Source organism: Cavia porcellus, unplaced genomic scaffold, assembly GCF_034190915.1.
Source record: "Cavia porcellus strain 051 isolate PalLab524CR breed Dunkin Hartley unplaced genomic scaffold, mCavPor4.1 scaffold_28, whole genome shotgun sequence".
NCBI classification, from domain to species: Eukaryota; Metazoa; Chordata; class Mammalia; order Rodentia; family Caviidae; genus Cavia; species Cavia porcellus.
Window position 1 is genome coordinate 650,808 of NW_026947511.1, and position 15,490 is coordinate 666,297.

The following is a 15,490-nucleotide window of genomic DNA, read 5'->3' on the forward strand; positions in this document are numbered from 1 at the left end:
TTCTCACTGCTACTAGTGAATGTAATGTAACACACACCCATACAATGCGCACAACCCCGTGATGTTTTTCTCACTCCTACTAGTGAATGTAATGTAACACACACCCATACAATGCGCACCACCCCGTGATGTTTTTCTCACTCCTACTAGTGAATGTAATGTAACACACACCCATACAATGCGCACCATCCCGCGATATTTTTCTCACTCCTACTAGTGAATGTAATGTAACACACACCCATACAATGCGCACCACCCCGTGGTGTTTTTCTCACTCCTACTAGTGAATCTAATGTAAAACAAACCCATACAATGCGCACCACCCCGTGATGTTTTTCTCACTCCTACTAGTGAATGTAATGTAACACACACCCATACAATGCGCACCACCCCGTGATGTTTTTCTCACTCCTACTAGTGAATGTAATGTAACACACACCCATACAATGCGCACCACCCCGTGATGTTTTTCAGAAACCTATCCTACATTGCCACTGTATGTTCCCTGACCTCCCCATGCTGACCACCCCGCAGGGCTTTTCTCCATCCTACATTGCCACTCACTGCCTATCCTAATTCAGACTCTCCGATTCACACCACCCTGTGATGTTTATCTCACTCCTAACAGTGAATGTAATGTAACACACACCCGTACAATGCGCACCACCCCATGATGTTTTTCTCACTCCTCCTAGTGAATGTAATGTAACACACACCCATACAATGCGCACCACCCCGTGATGTTTTTCTCACTGCTACTAGTGAATGTAATGTAACACACACCCATACAATGCGCACCACCCCGTGATGTTTTTCTCACTCCTACTAGTGAATGTAATGTAACACACACCCATACAATGCGAACCACCCGGTGATGTTTTTCTCACTCCTACTAGTGAATGTAATGTAACACACACCCATACAATGCGCACCACCCCGTGATCTTTTTCTCACTCCTACTAGTGAATGTAATGTGACACACACCCATACAATGCGCACCACCCCGTGATGTTTTTTTCACTCCTACTAGTGAATGTAATGTAACACACACCCATACAATGCGGACCACCCAGTGATGTTTTTCTCACTCCTACTAGTGAATGTAATGTAACACACACCCATACAATGCGCAACACCCCGTGATGTTTTTCTCACTCCTACTAGTGAATGTAATGTAACACACACCCATACAATGCGCACCACCCCATGATGTTTTTCTCAGTCCTACTAGTGAATGTAATGTAACACACACCCATACAATGCGCACCACCCCGTGATGTTTTTCTCACTCCTACTAGTGAATGTAATGTAACCAACACCCAAACAATGCGCACCACCCCGTGAAGTTTTTCTCACTCCTACTAGTGAATGTAATGTAACACACACCCATACAATGCGCACCACCCCGTGATGTTTTTCTCACTCCTACTAGTGAATGTAATGTAACACACACCCATACAATGCGTACCACCCCGCGATGTTTTTCAGAAACCTATCCTACATTGCCACTGCATGTTCCCTGACCTCCCCATGCTGACGACACCGCAGTGCTTTTCTCCATCCTACATTGCCACTCACTGCCTATCCTAATTCAGACCCTCCGATTCACACCACCCCGTGATGTTTTTCTCACTCCTGCTAGTGAATGTAATGTAACACACACCCATACAATGCGCACCACCCCGTGATGTTTTTCTCACTCCTACTAGTGAATGTAATGTAACACACACCCATACAATGCACACCACCCCTTGATGTTTTTCTCACTCCTACTAGTGAATGTAATGTAACACACACCCATACAATGCGCACCACCCCGCGATGTTTTTCAGAAACCTATCCTACATTGCCACTGCATGTTCCCTGACCTCCCCATGCTGACCACCCCGCGGTGCTTTTCTCCATCTTACATTGCCACTCATTGCCTATCCTAATTCAGACCCTCCGATTCACAGCACCCCGTGATGTTTTTCTGACTCCTACCAGTGAATGTAATGTAACACACACCCATACAATGCGCAGCACCCCGTGATGTTTTTCTCACTCCTACTAGTGAATGTAATGTAACACACACCCATACAATGCGCACCACCCCGTGATGTATTTCTCACTCCTACTAGTGAATGTAATGTAACACACACCCAAACAATGCGCACCACCCCGTGATGTTTTTCTCACTCCTACTAGTGAATGTAATGTAACACACACCCATACAATGCGCACCACCCCGTGATGTTTTTCTCACTCCTACTAGTGAATGTAATGTAACACACACCCATACAATGCGCACCACCCCATGATGTTTTTCAGAAACCTATCCTACATTGCCACTGCATGTTCCGTGACCTCCCCATGCTGACCACCCCGCAGTGCTTTTCTCCATCCTACATTGCCACTAACTGCCTATCCTAATTCAGACCCTCCGATTCACACCACCCCGTGATGTTTTTCTCAGTCCTACTAGTGAATGTAATGTAACACACACCCATAAAATGCGCACCACCCCGTGATGTTTTTCTCACTCCTCCTAGTGAATGTAATGTAACACACACCCATACAATGCGCACCACACCGTGATGTTTTTCTCACTGCTACTAGTGAATGTAATGTAACACACACCCATACAATGCGCACCACCCCGTGATGTTTTTCTCACTCCTACTAGTGAATCTAATGTAACACACACCCATACAATGCGCACCACCCCGTGATGTTTTTCTCACTCCTACTAGTGAATGTAATGTAACACACACCCATACAATGCGCACCACCCCGTGATGTTTTTCTCACTCCTACTAGTGAATGTAATGTAACACACACCCATACAATGCGCACCACCCCGTGATGTTTTTCTCACTCCTACTAGTGAATGTAATGTAACACACACCCATACAATGCGCACCACCCGGTGATGTTTTTCTCACTCCTACTAGTGAATGTAATGTAACACACACCCATACAATGCGCACCACCCCGTGATGTTATTCTCACTCCTACTAGTGAATGTAATGTAACACACACCCATACAATGCGCACCACCCCGTGATGTTTTTCTCACTCCTACTAGTGAATGTAATGTAACACACACCCATACAATGCGCACCACCCCGTGATGTTTTTCTCACTCCTACTAGTGAATCTAATGTAACACACACCCATACAATGCGCACCACCCCGCGATGTTTTTATCACTCCTACTAGTGAATGTAATGTAACACACACCCATACAATGCGCACCACCCCGCGATGTTTTTCTCACTCCTACTAGTGAATGTAATGTAACACACACCCATACAATGCGCACCACCCCGTGGTGTTTTTCTCACTCCTACTAGTGAATCTAATGTAACACACACCCATACAATGCGCACCACCCCGTGATGTTTTCTCACTCCTACTAGTGAATGTAATGTAACACACACCCATACAATGCGCACCACCCCGTGATGTTTTTCTCACTCCTACTAGTGAATGTAATGTAACACACACCCATACAATGCGCACCACCCCGTGATGTTTTTCAGAAACCTATCCTACATTGCCACTGTATGTTCCCTGACCTCCCCATGCTGACCACCCCGCAGCGCTTTTCTCCATCCTACATTGCCACTCACTGCCTATCCTAATTCAGACTCTCCGATTCACACCACCCTGTGATGTTTATCTCACTCCTACTAGTGAATGTAATGTAACACACACCCGTACTATGCGCACCACCCCATGATGTTTTTCTCACTCCTCCTAGTGAATGTAATGTAACACACACCCATACAATGCGCACCACCCCGTGATGTTTTTCTCACTGCTACTAGTGAATGTAATGTAACACACACCCATACAATGCGCACCACCCCGTGATGTTTTTCTCACTCCTACTAGTGAATGTAATGTAACACACACCCATACAATGCGCACCACCCCGTGATGTTTTTCTCACTCCTACTAGTGAATGTAATGTAACACACACCCATACAATGCGCACCACCCCGTGATCTTTTTCTCACTCCTACTAGTGAATGTAATGTAACACACAGCCATACAATGCGCACCACCCCGTGATGTTTTTTTCACTCCTGCTAGTGAATGTAATGTAACACACACCCATACAATGCGGACCACCCAGTGATGTTTTTCTCACTCCTACTAGTGAATGTAATGTAACACACACCCATACAATGCGCACCACCCCGTGATGTTTTTCTCACTCCTACTAGTGAATGTAATGTAACACACACCCATACAATGCGCACCACCCCGTGATGTTTTTCTCAGTCCTACTAGTGAATGTAATGTAACACACACCCATACAATGCGCACCACCCCGTGATGTTTTTCTCACTCCTACTAGTGAATGTAATGTAACACACACCCAAACAATGCGCACCACCCCGTGAAGTTTTTCTCACTCCTTCTAGTGAATGCAATGTAACACACACCCATACAATGCGCACCACCCCGTGATGTTTTTCTCACTCCTACTAGTGAATGTAATGTAACACACCCCCATACAATGCGTACCACCCCGGGATGTTTTTCAGAAACCTATCCTACATTGCCACTGCATGTTCCCTGACCTCCCCATGCTGACGACCCCGCAGTGCTTTTCTCCATCCTACATTGCCACTCCCTGCCTATCCTAATTCAGACCCTCCGATTCACACCACCCCGTGATGTTTTTCTCACTCCTGCTAGTGAATGTAATGTAACACACACCCATACAATGCGCACCACCCCGTGATTTTTTTCTCACTCCTACTAGTGAATGTAATGTAACACACACCCATACAATGCGCACCACCCCGTGATGTTTTTCTCACTCCTACTAGTGAATGTAATGTAACACACACCCATACAATGCGCACCACCCCGTGATGTTTTTCTCACTCCTACTAGTGAATGTAATGTAACACACACCCATACAATGCGCACCACCCCGTGATGTTTTTCTCACTCCTGCTAGTGAATGTAATGTAACACACACCCATACAATGCGCACCACCCCGGGATGTTTTTCTCACTCCTACTAGTGAATGTAATGTAACACACACCCATACAATGCGCACCACCCCGTGATGTTTTTCTCACTCCTACTAGTGAATGTAATGTAACACACACCCATACAATGCGCACCACCCCATGATGTTTTTCTCACTCCTACTAGTGAATGTAATGTAACACACACCCATACAATGCGCACCACCCCGTGATGTTTTTCTCACTCCTACTAGTGAATCTAATGTAACACACACCCATACAATGCGCACCACCCCGCGATGTTTTTTTCAGAAACCTATCCTACATTGCCACAGCATGTTCCCTGACCTCCCCATGCTGACCACTCCGCGGTTCGTTTCTCCATCTTACATTGCCACTCACTGCCTATCCTAATTCAGACCCTCCGAGTCACACCACCCCGTGATGTTTTTCTCACTCCTACTAGTGTATGTAATGTAACACACACCCATACAATGCTCACCACCCCATGATGTTTTTCTCACACCTACTAGTGAATGTAATGTAACACACACCCATACAATGAGCACCACCCCGTGATGTTTTTCTCACTCCTACTAGTGAATGTAATGTAACACAAACGCATACAATGCGCACCACCCCGTGATGTTTTTCTCACTCCTACTAGTGAATGTAATGTAACACACACCCATACAATGCGCACCACCCCGTGATGTTTTTCTCACTCCTCCTAGTGAATGTAATGTAACACACACCCATACAATGCGCACCACCCCGTGATGTTTTTCTCACTGCTACTAGTGAATGTAATGTAACACACACCCATACAATGCGCACCACCCCTTGATGTTTTTCTCACTCCTACTAGTGAATGTAATGTAACACACACCCATACAATGCGCACCACCCCGTGATGTTTTTCTCACTCCTACTAGTGAATGTAATGTAACACACACCCATACAATGCGCACCACCCCGGGATGTTTTTCTCACTCCTACTAGTGAATGTAATGTAACACACACCAATACAATGCGCACCACCCCGTGATGTTTTTCTCACTCCTACTAGTGAATGTAATGTAACACACACCCATGCAATGCGCACCACCCCGCGATGTTTTTCAGAAACCTATCCTACATTGCCACTCCATGTTCCCTGACCTCCCCATGCTGACCACCCCGCGGTGCTTTTCTCCATCCTACATTGCCACTCATTGCCTATCCTAATTCAGACCCTCCGATTCACACCACCCCGTGATGTTTTTCTCACTCCTACTAGTGAATGTAATGTAACACACACCCATACAATGCGCACCACCCCGTGATGTTTTCTCACTCCTACTAGTGAATGTAATGTAACACACACCCGTACTATGCGCACCACCCCATGATGTTTTTCTCACTCCTCCTAGTGAATGTAATGTAACACACACCCATACAATGCGCACCACCCCGTGATGTTTTTCTCACTGCTACTAGTGAATGTAATGTAACACACACCCATACAATGCGCACCACCCCGTGATGTTTTTCTCACTCCTACTAGTGAATGTAATGTAACACACACCCATACAATGCGCACCACCCCGTGATGTTTTTCTCACTCCTACTAGTGAATGTAATGTAACACACACCCATACAATGCGCACCACCCCGTGATCTTTTTCTCACTCCTACTAGTGAATGTAATGTAACACACACCCATACAATGCGCACCACCCCGTGATGTTTTTTTCACTCCTACTAGTGAATGTAATGTAACACACACCCATACAATGCGGACCACCCAGTGATGTTTTTCTCACTCCTACTAGTGAATGTAATGTAACACACACCCATACAATGCGCACCACCCCGTGATGTTTTTCTCACTCCTACTAGTGAATGTAATGTAACACACACCCATACAATGCGCACCACCCCGTGATGTTTTTCTCAGTCCTACTAGTGAATGTAATGTAACACACACCCATACAATGCGCACCACCCCGTGATGTTTTTCTCACTCCTACTAGTGAATGTAATGTAACACACACCCAAACAATGCGCACCACCCCGTGAAGATTTTCTCACACCTTCTAGTGAATGCAATGTAACACACACCCATGCAATGCGCACCACCCCGTGATGTTTTTCTCACTCCTACTAGTGAATGTAATGTAACACACCCCCATACAATGCGTACCACCCCGGGATGTTTTTCAGAAACCTATCCTACATTGCCACTGCATGTTCCCTGACCTCCCCATGCTGACGACCCCGCAGTGCTTTTCTCCATCCTACATTGCCACTCCCTGCCTATCCTAATTCAGACCCTCCGATTCACACCACCCCGTGATGTTTTTCTCACTCCTGCTAGTGAATGTAATGTAACACACACCCATACAATGCGCACCACCCCGTGATGTTTTTCTCACTCCTACTAGTGAATGTAATGTAACACACACCCATACAATGCGCACCACCCCGTGATGTTTTTCTCACTCCTACTAGTGAATGTAATGTAACACACACCCATACAATGCGCACCACCCCGTGATGTTTTTCTCACTCCTACTAGTGAATGTAATGTAACACACACCCATACAATGCGCACCACCCCGCGATGTTTTTTTCAGAAACCTATCCTACATTGCCACAGCATGTTCCCTGACCTCCCCATGCTGACCACTCCGCGGTTCGTTTCTCCATCTTACATTGCCACTCACTGCCTATCCTAATTCAGACCCTCCGAGTCACACCACCCTGTGATGTTTTTCTCACTCCTACTAGTGTATGTAATGTAACACACACCCATACAATGCTCACCACCCCATGATGTTTTTCTCACTCCTACTAGTGAATGTAATGTAACACACACCCATACAATGAGCACCACCCCGTGATGTTTTTCTCACTCCTACTAGTGAATGTAATGTAACACAAACGCATACAATGCGCACCACCCCGTGATGTTTTTCTCACTCCTACTAGTGAATGTAATGTAACACACACCCATACAATGCGCACCACCCCGTGATGTTTTTCTCACTCCTCCTAGTGAATGTAATGTAACACACACCCATACAATGCGCACCACCCCGTGATGTTTTTCTCACTGCTACTAGTGAATGTAATGTAACACACACCCATACAATGCGCACCACCCCTTGATGTTTTTCTCACTCCTACTAGTGAATGTAATGTAACACACACCCATACAATGCGCACCACCCCGTGATGTTTTTCTCACTCCTACTAGTGAATGTAATGTAACACACACCCATACAATGCGCACCACCTCGGGATGTTTTTCTCACTCCTACTAGTGAATGTAATGTAACACACACCAATACAATGCGCACCACCCCGTGATGTTTTTCTCACTCCTACTAGTGAATGTAATGTAACACACACCCATACAATGCGCACCACCCCGCGATGTTTTTCAGAAACCTATCCTACATTGCCACTGCATGTTCCCTGACCTCCCCATGCTGACCACCCCGCGGTGCTTTTCTCCATCTTACACTGCCACTCATTGCCTATCCTAATTCAGACCCTCCGATTCACACCACCCCGTGATGTTTTTCTCACTCCTACTAGTGAATGTAATGTAACACACACCCATACAATGCGCACCACCCCGTGATGTTTTTGTCACTCCTACTAGTGAATGTAATGTAACACACACCCATACAATGCGCACCACCCAGTGATGTTTTTCTACCTCCTAATAGTGAATGTAATGTAACACACACGCATACAATGCGCACCACCCTGTGATGTTTTTCTCACTCCTACTAGTGAATGTAATGTAACACACACCCATACAATGCGCACCACCCCGTGATGTTTTTCTCACTCCTACTAGTGAATGTAATGTAAAACACACCCATACAATGCGCACCACCCCGTGATGTTTTTCTCACTCCTACTAGTGAATGTAATGTAACACACACCCATACAATGCGCACCACCCCGTGATCTTTTTCTCACTCCTACTAGTGAATGTAATGTAACACACACCCATACAATGCGCACCACCCCGTGATGTTTTTTTCACTCCTACTAGTGAATGTAATGTAACACAAACCCATACAATGCGGACCACCCAGGGATGTTTTTCTCACTCCTACTAGTGAATGTAATGTAACACACACCCATACAATGCGCACAACCCCTTGATGTTTTTCTCACTCCTACTAGTGAATGTAATGTAACACACACCCATACAATGCGCACCACCCCGTGATCTTTTTCTCACTCCTACTAGTGAATGTAATGTAACACACACCCATACAATGCGCACCACCCCGTGATGTTTTTTTCACTCCTACTAGTGAATGTAATGTAACACACACCCATACAATGCGGACCACCCAGGGATGTTTTTCTCAGTCCTACTAGTGAATGTAATGTAACACACACCCATACAATGCGCACCACCCCGTGATGTTTTTCTCACTCCTACTAGTGAATGTAATGTAACACACACCCAAACAATGCGCACCACCCCGTGATGTTTTTCTCACTCCTACTAGTGAATGTAATGTAACACACACCCATACAATGCGCACCAACCCGTGATGTTTTTCTCACTCCTACTAGTGAATGTAATGTAACACACACCCATACAATGCGCACCACCCCGCGATGTTTTTCAGAAACCTATCCTACATTGCCACTGCATGTTCCCTGACCTCCCCATGCTGACGACCCCGCAGTGCTTTTCTCCATCCTACATTGCCACTCACTGCCTATCCTAATTCAGACCCTCCGATTCACACCACCCCGTGAAGTTTTTCTCACTCCTGCTAGTGAATGTAATGTAACACACACCCACACAATGCGCACCACCCCGTGATGTTTTTCTCACTCCTACTAGTGAATGTAATGTAACACACACCCATACAATGCGCACCACCCCGTGATGTTTTTCTCACTGCTAATAGTGAATGTAATGTAACACACACCCATACAATGCGCACCACCCCGTGATGTTTTTCTCACTCCTACTAGTGAATGTAATGTAACACACACACATACAATGCGCACCACCCCGTGATGTTTTTCTCACTCCTACTAGTGAATGTAATGTAACACACACCCATACAATGCGCACCACCCCGTGATGTTTTTCTCACTCCTACTAGTGAATGTAATGTAACACACACCGATACAATGCGCACCACCCCGTGATGTTTTTCTCACTCCTACTAGTGAATGTAATGTAACACACACCCATACAATGTGCACCACACCGTGATGTTTTTCTCACTCCTACTAGTGAATGTAATGAAACACACACCCATAAAATGCGCACCACCCCGTGATGTTTTTCTCACTCCTACTAGTGAATCTAATGTAACACACACCCATACAATGCGCACCACCCCGCGATGTTTTTCTCACTCCTACTAGTGAATTTAATGTAACACACACCCGTACAATGCGCACCACCCCGTGATGTTTTTCTCACTCCTACTAGTGAATCTAATGTAACACACACCCATACAATGCGCACCACCCCGTGGTGTTTTTCTCACTCCTACTAGTGAATCTAATGTAACACACACCCATACAATGCGCACCCCCCCGTGATGTTTTTCTCACTCCTACTAGTGAATGTAATGTAACACACACCCATACAATGCGCACCACCCCGTGATGTTTTTCAGAAACCTATCCTACATTGCCACTGCATGTTCCCTGACCTCCCCATGCTGACCACCCCGCAGGGCTTTTCTCCATCCTACATTGCCACTCACTGCCTATCCTAATTCAGACCCTCCGTTTCACACCACCCTGTGATGTTTATCTCACTTCTACTAGTGAATGTAATGTAACACACACCCATACAATGCGCACCACCCCGTGATGTTTTTCTCACTCCTCCTAGTGAATGTAATGTAACACACACCCATACAATGCGCACCACCCCGTGATGTTTTTCTCACTGCTACTAGTGAATGTAATGTAACACACACCCATACAATGCGCACCACCCCGTGATGTTTTTCTCACTCCTACTAGTGAATGTAATGTAACACACACCCATACAATGCGCACCACCCCGTGATGTTTTTCTCACTCCTACTAGTGAATGTAATGTAACACACACCCAAACAATGCGCACCACCCCGTGATGTTTTTCTCACTCCTACTAGTGAATGTAATGTAACACACACCCATACAATGCGCACCACCCCGTGATGTTTTTCTCACTCCTACTAGTGAATGTAATGTAACACACACCCAAACAATGCGCACCACCCCGTGATGTTTTTCTCACTCCTACTAGTGAATGTAATGTAACACACACCCATACAATGCACACCACCCCGGGATGTTTTTCTCACTCCTACTAGTGAATGTAATGTAACACACACCAATACAATGCGCACCACCCCGTGATGTTTTTCTCACTCCTACTAGTGAATGTAATGTAACACACACCCATACAATGAGCACCACCCCGTGATGTTTTTCTCACTCCTACTAGTGAATGTAATGTAACACAAACGCATACAATGCGCACCACCCCGTGATGTTTTTCTCACTCCTACTAGTGAATGTAATGTAACACACACCCATACAATGCGCACCACCCCGTGATGTTTTTCTCACTCCTCCTAGTGAATGTAATGTAACACACACCCATACAATGCGCACCACCCCGTGATGTTTTTCTCACTGCTACTAGTGAATGTAATGTAACACACACCCATACAATGCGCACCACCCCTTGATGTTTTTCTCACTCCTACTAGTGAATGTAATGTAACACACACCCATACAATGCGCACCACCCCGTGATGTTTTTCTCACTCCTACTAGTGAATGTAATGTAACACACACCCATACAATGCGCACCACCCCGGGATGTTTTTCTCACTCCTACTAGTGAATGTAATGTAACACACACCAATACAATGCGCACCACCCCGTGATGTTTTTCTCACTCCTACTAGTGAATGTAATGTAACACACACCCATGCAATGCGCACCACCCCGCGATGTTTTTCAGAAACCTATCCTACATTGCCACTGCATGTTCCCTGACCTCCCCATGCTGACCACCCCGCGGTGCTTTTCTCCATCTTACATTGCCACTCATTGCCTATCCTAATTCAGACCCTCCGATTCACACCACCCCGTGATGTTTTTCTCACTCCTACTAGTGAATGTAATGTAACACACACCCATACAATGCGCACCACCCCGTGATGTTTTTCTCACTCCTACTAGTGAATCTAATGTAACACACACCCATACAATGCGCACCACCCCGCGATGTTTTTATCACTCCTACTAGTGAATGTAATGTAACACACACCCATACAATGCGCACCACCCCGCGATGTTTTTCTCACTCCTACTAGTGAATGTAATGTAGCACACACCCATACAATGCGAACCACCCCGTGGTGTTTTTCTCACTCCTACTAGTGAATCTAATGTAACACACACCCATACAATGCGCACCACCCCGTGATGTTTTCTCACTCCTACTAGTGAATGTAATGTAACACACACCCATACAATGCGCACCACCCCGTGATGTTTTTCTCACTCCTACTAGTGAATGTAATGTAACACACACCCATACAATGCGCACCACCCCGTGATGTTTTTCAGAAACCTATCCTACATTGCCACTGTATGTTCCCTGACCTCCCCATGCTGACCACCCCGCAGCGCTTTTCTCCATCCTACATTGCCACTCACTGCCTATCCTAATTCAGACTCTCCGATTCACACCACCCTGTGATGTTTATCTCACTCCTACTAGTGAATGTAATGTAACACACACCCGTACTATGCGCACCACCCCATGATGTTTTTCTCACTCCTCCTAGTGAATGTAATGTAACACACACCCATACAATGCGCACCACCCCGTGATGTTTTTCTCACTGCTACTAGTGAATGTAATGTAACACACACCCATACAATGCGCACCACCCCGTGATGTTTTTCTCACTCCTACTAGTGAATGTAATGTAACACACACCCATACAATGCGCACCACCCCGTGATGTTTTTCTCACTCCTACTAGTGAATGTAATGTAACACACACCCATACAATGCGCACCACCCCGTGATCTTTTTCTCACTCCTACTAGTGAATGTAATGTAACACACACCCATACAATGCGCACCACCCCGTGATGTTTTTTTCACTCCTACTAGTGAATGTAATGTAACACACACCCATACAATGCGGACCACCCAGTGATGTTTTTCTCACTCCTACTAGTGAATGTAATGTAACACACACCCATACAATGCGCACCACCCCGTGATGTTTTTCTCACTCCTACTAGTGAATGTAATGTAACACACACCCATACAATGCGCACCACCCCGTGATGTTTTTCTCAGTCCTACTAGTGAATGTAATGTAACACACACCCATACAATGCGCACCACCCCGTGATGTTTTTCTCACTCCTACTAGTGAATGTAATGTAACACACACCCAAACAATGCGCACCACCCCGTGAAGATTTTCTCACTCCTTCTAGTGAATGCAATGTAACACACACCCATGCAATGCGCACCACCCCGTGATGTTTTTCTCACTCCTACTAGTGAATGTAATGTAACACACCCCCATACAATGCGTACCACCCCGGGATGTTTTTCAGAAACCTATCCTACATTGCCACTGCATGTTCCCTGACCTCCCCATGCTGACGACCCCGCAGTGCTTTTCTCCATCCTACATTGCCACTCCCTGCCTATCCTAATTCAGACCCTCCGATTCACACCACCCCGTGATGTTTTTCTCACTCCTGCTAGTGAATGTAATGTAACACACACCCATAAAATGCGCACCACCCCGTGATGTTTTTCTCACTCCTACTATTGAATGTAATGTAACACACACCCATACAATGCGCACCACCCCGTGGTGTTTTTCTCAATCCTACTAGTGAATGTAATGTAACACACACCCATACAATGGGCACCACCCCGTGATGTTTTTCTCACTCCTACTAGTCAATGTAATGTAACACACACCCATACAATGCGCACCACCCCGTGATGTTTTTCTCACTCCTACTAGTGAATGTAATGTAACACACATCCATACAATGCGCACCGCCCCGTGATGTTTTTTTTCTGCTACTAGTGAATGTAATGTAACACACACCCATACAATGCGCACTGCCCCGTGATGTTTTTCTCACTCCTACTAGTGAATGTAATGTAACACACACCCATACAATGCGCACCGCCCCGTGATGTTTTTCTCACTCCTACTAGTGAATGTAATGTAACACACACCCATACAATGCGCACCACCCCGTGATGTTTTTCTCACTCCTACTAGTGAATGTAATGTAACACACACCCATACAATGCACACCACCCCGTGATGTTTTTCTCACTCCTACTAGTGAATGTAATGTAACACACACCCATACAATGCGCACCACCCCGTGATGTTTTTCTCACTCCTACTAGTGAATGTAATGTAACACACACCCATACAATGCGCACCACCCCGTGATGTTTTTCTCACTCCTACTAGTGAATGTAATGTAACACACACCCATACAATGCGCACCACCCCGTGATGTTTTTCTCACTCCTACTAGTGAATGTAATGTAACACACACCCATACAATGCGCACCACCCCGTGATGTTTTTCTCACTCCTACTAGTGAATGTAATGTAACACACACCCATACAATGCGCACCACCCCGCGATGTTTTTTTCAGAAACCTATCCTACATTGCCACAGCATGTTCCCTGACCTCCCCATGCTGACCACTCCGCGGTTCGTTTCTCCATCTTACATTGCCACTCACTGCCTATCCTAATTCAGACCCTCCGAGTCACACCACCCCGTGATGTTTTTCTCACTCCTACTAGTGTATGTAATGTAACACACACCCATACAATGCTCACCACCCCATGATGTTTTTCTCACTCCTACTAGTGAATGTAATGTAACACACACCCATACAATGAGCACCACCCCGTGATGTTTTTCTCACTCCTACTAGTGAATGTAATGTAACACAAACGCATACAATGCGCACCACCCCGTGATGTTTTTCTCACTCCTACTAGTGAATGTAATGTAACACACACCCATACAATGCGCACCACCCCGTGATGTTTTTCTCACTCCTCCTAGTGAATGTAATGTAACACACACCCATACAATGCGCACCACCCCGTGATGTTTTTCTCACTGCTACTAGTGAATGTAATGTAACACACACCCATACAATGCGCACCACCCCTTGATGTTTTTCTCACTCCTACTAGTGAATGTAATGTAACACACACCCATACAATGCGCACCACCCCGTGATGTTTTTCTCACTCCTACTAGTGAATGTAATGTAACACACACCCATACAATGCGCACCACCTCGGGATGTTTTTCTCACTCCTACTAGTGAATGTAATGTAACACACACCAATACAATGCGCACCACCCCGTGATGTTTTTCTCACTCCTACTAGTGAATGTAATGTAACACACACCCATACAATGCGCACCACCCCG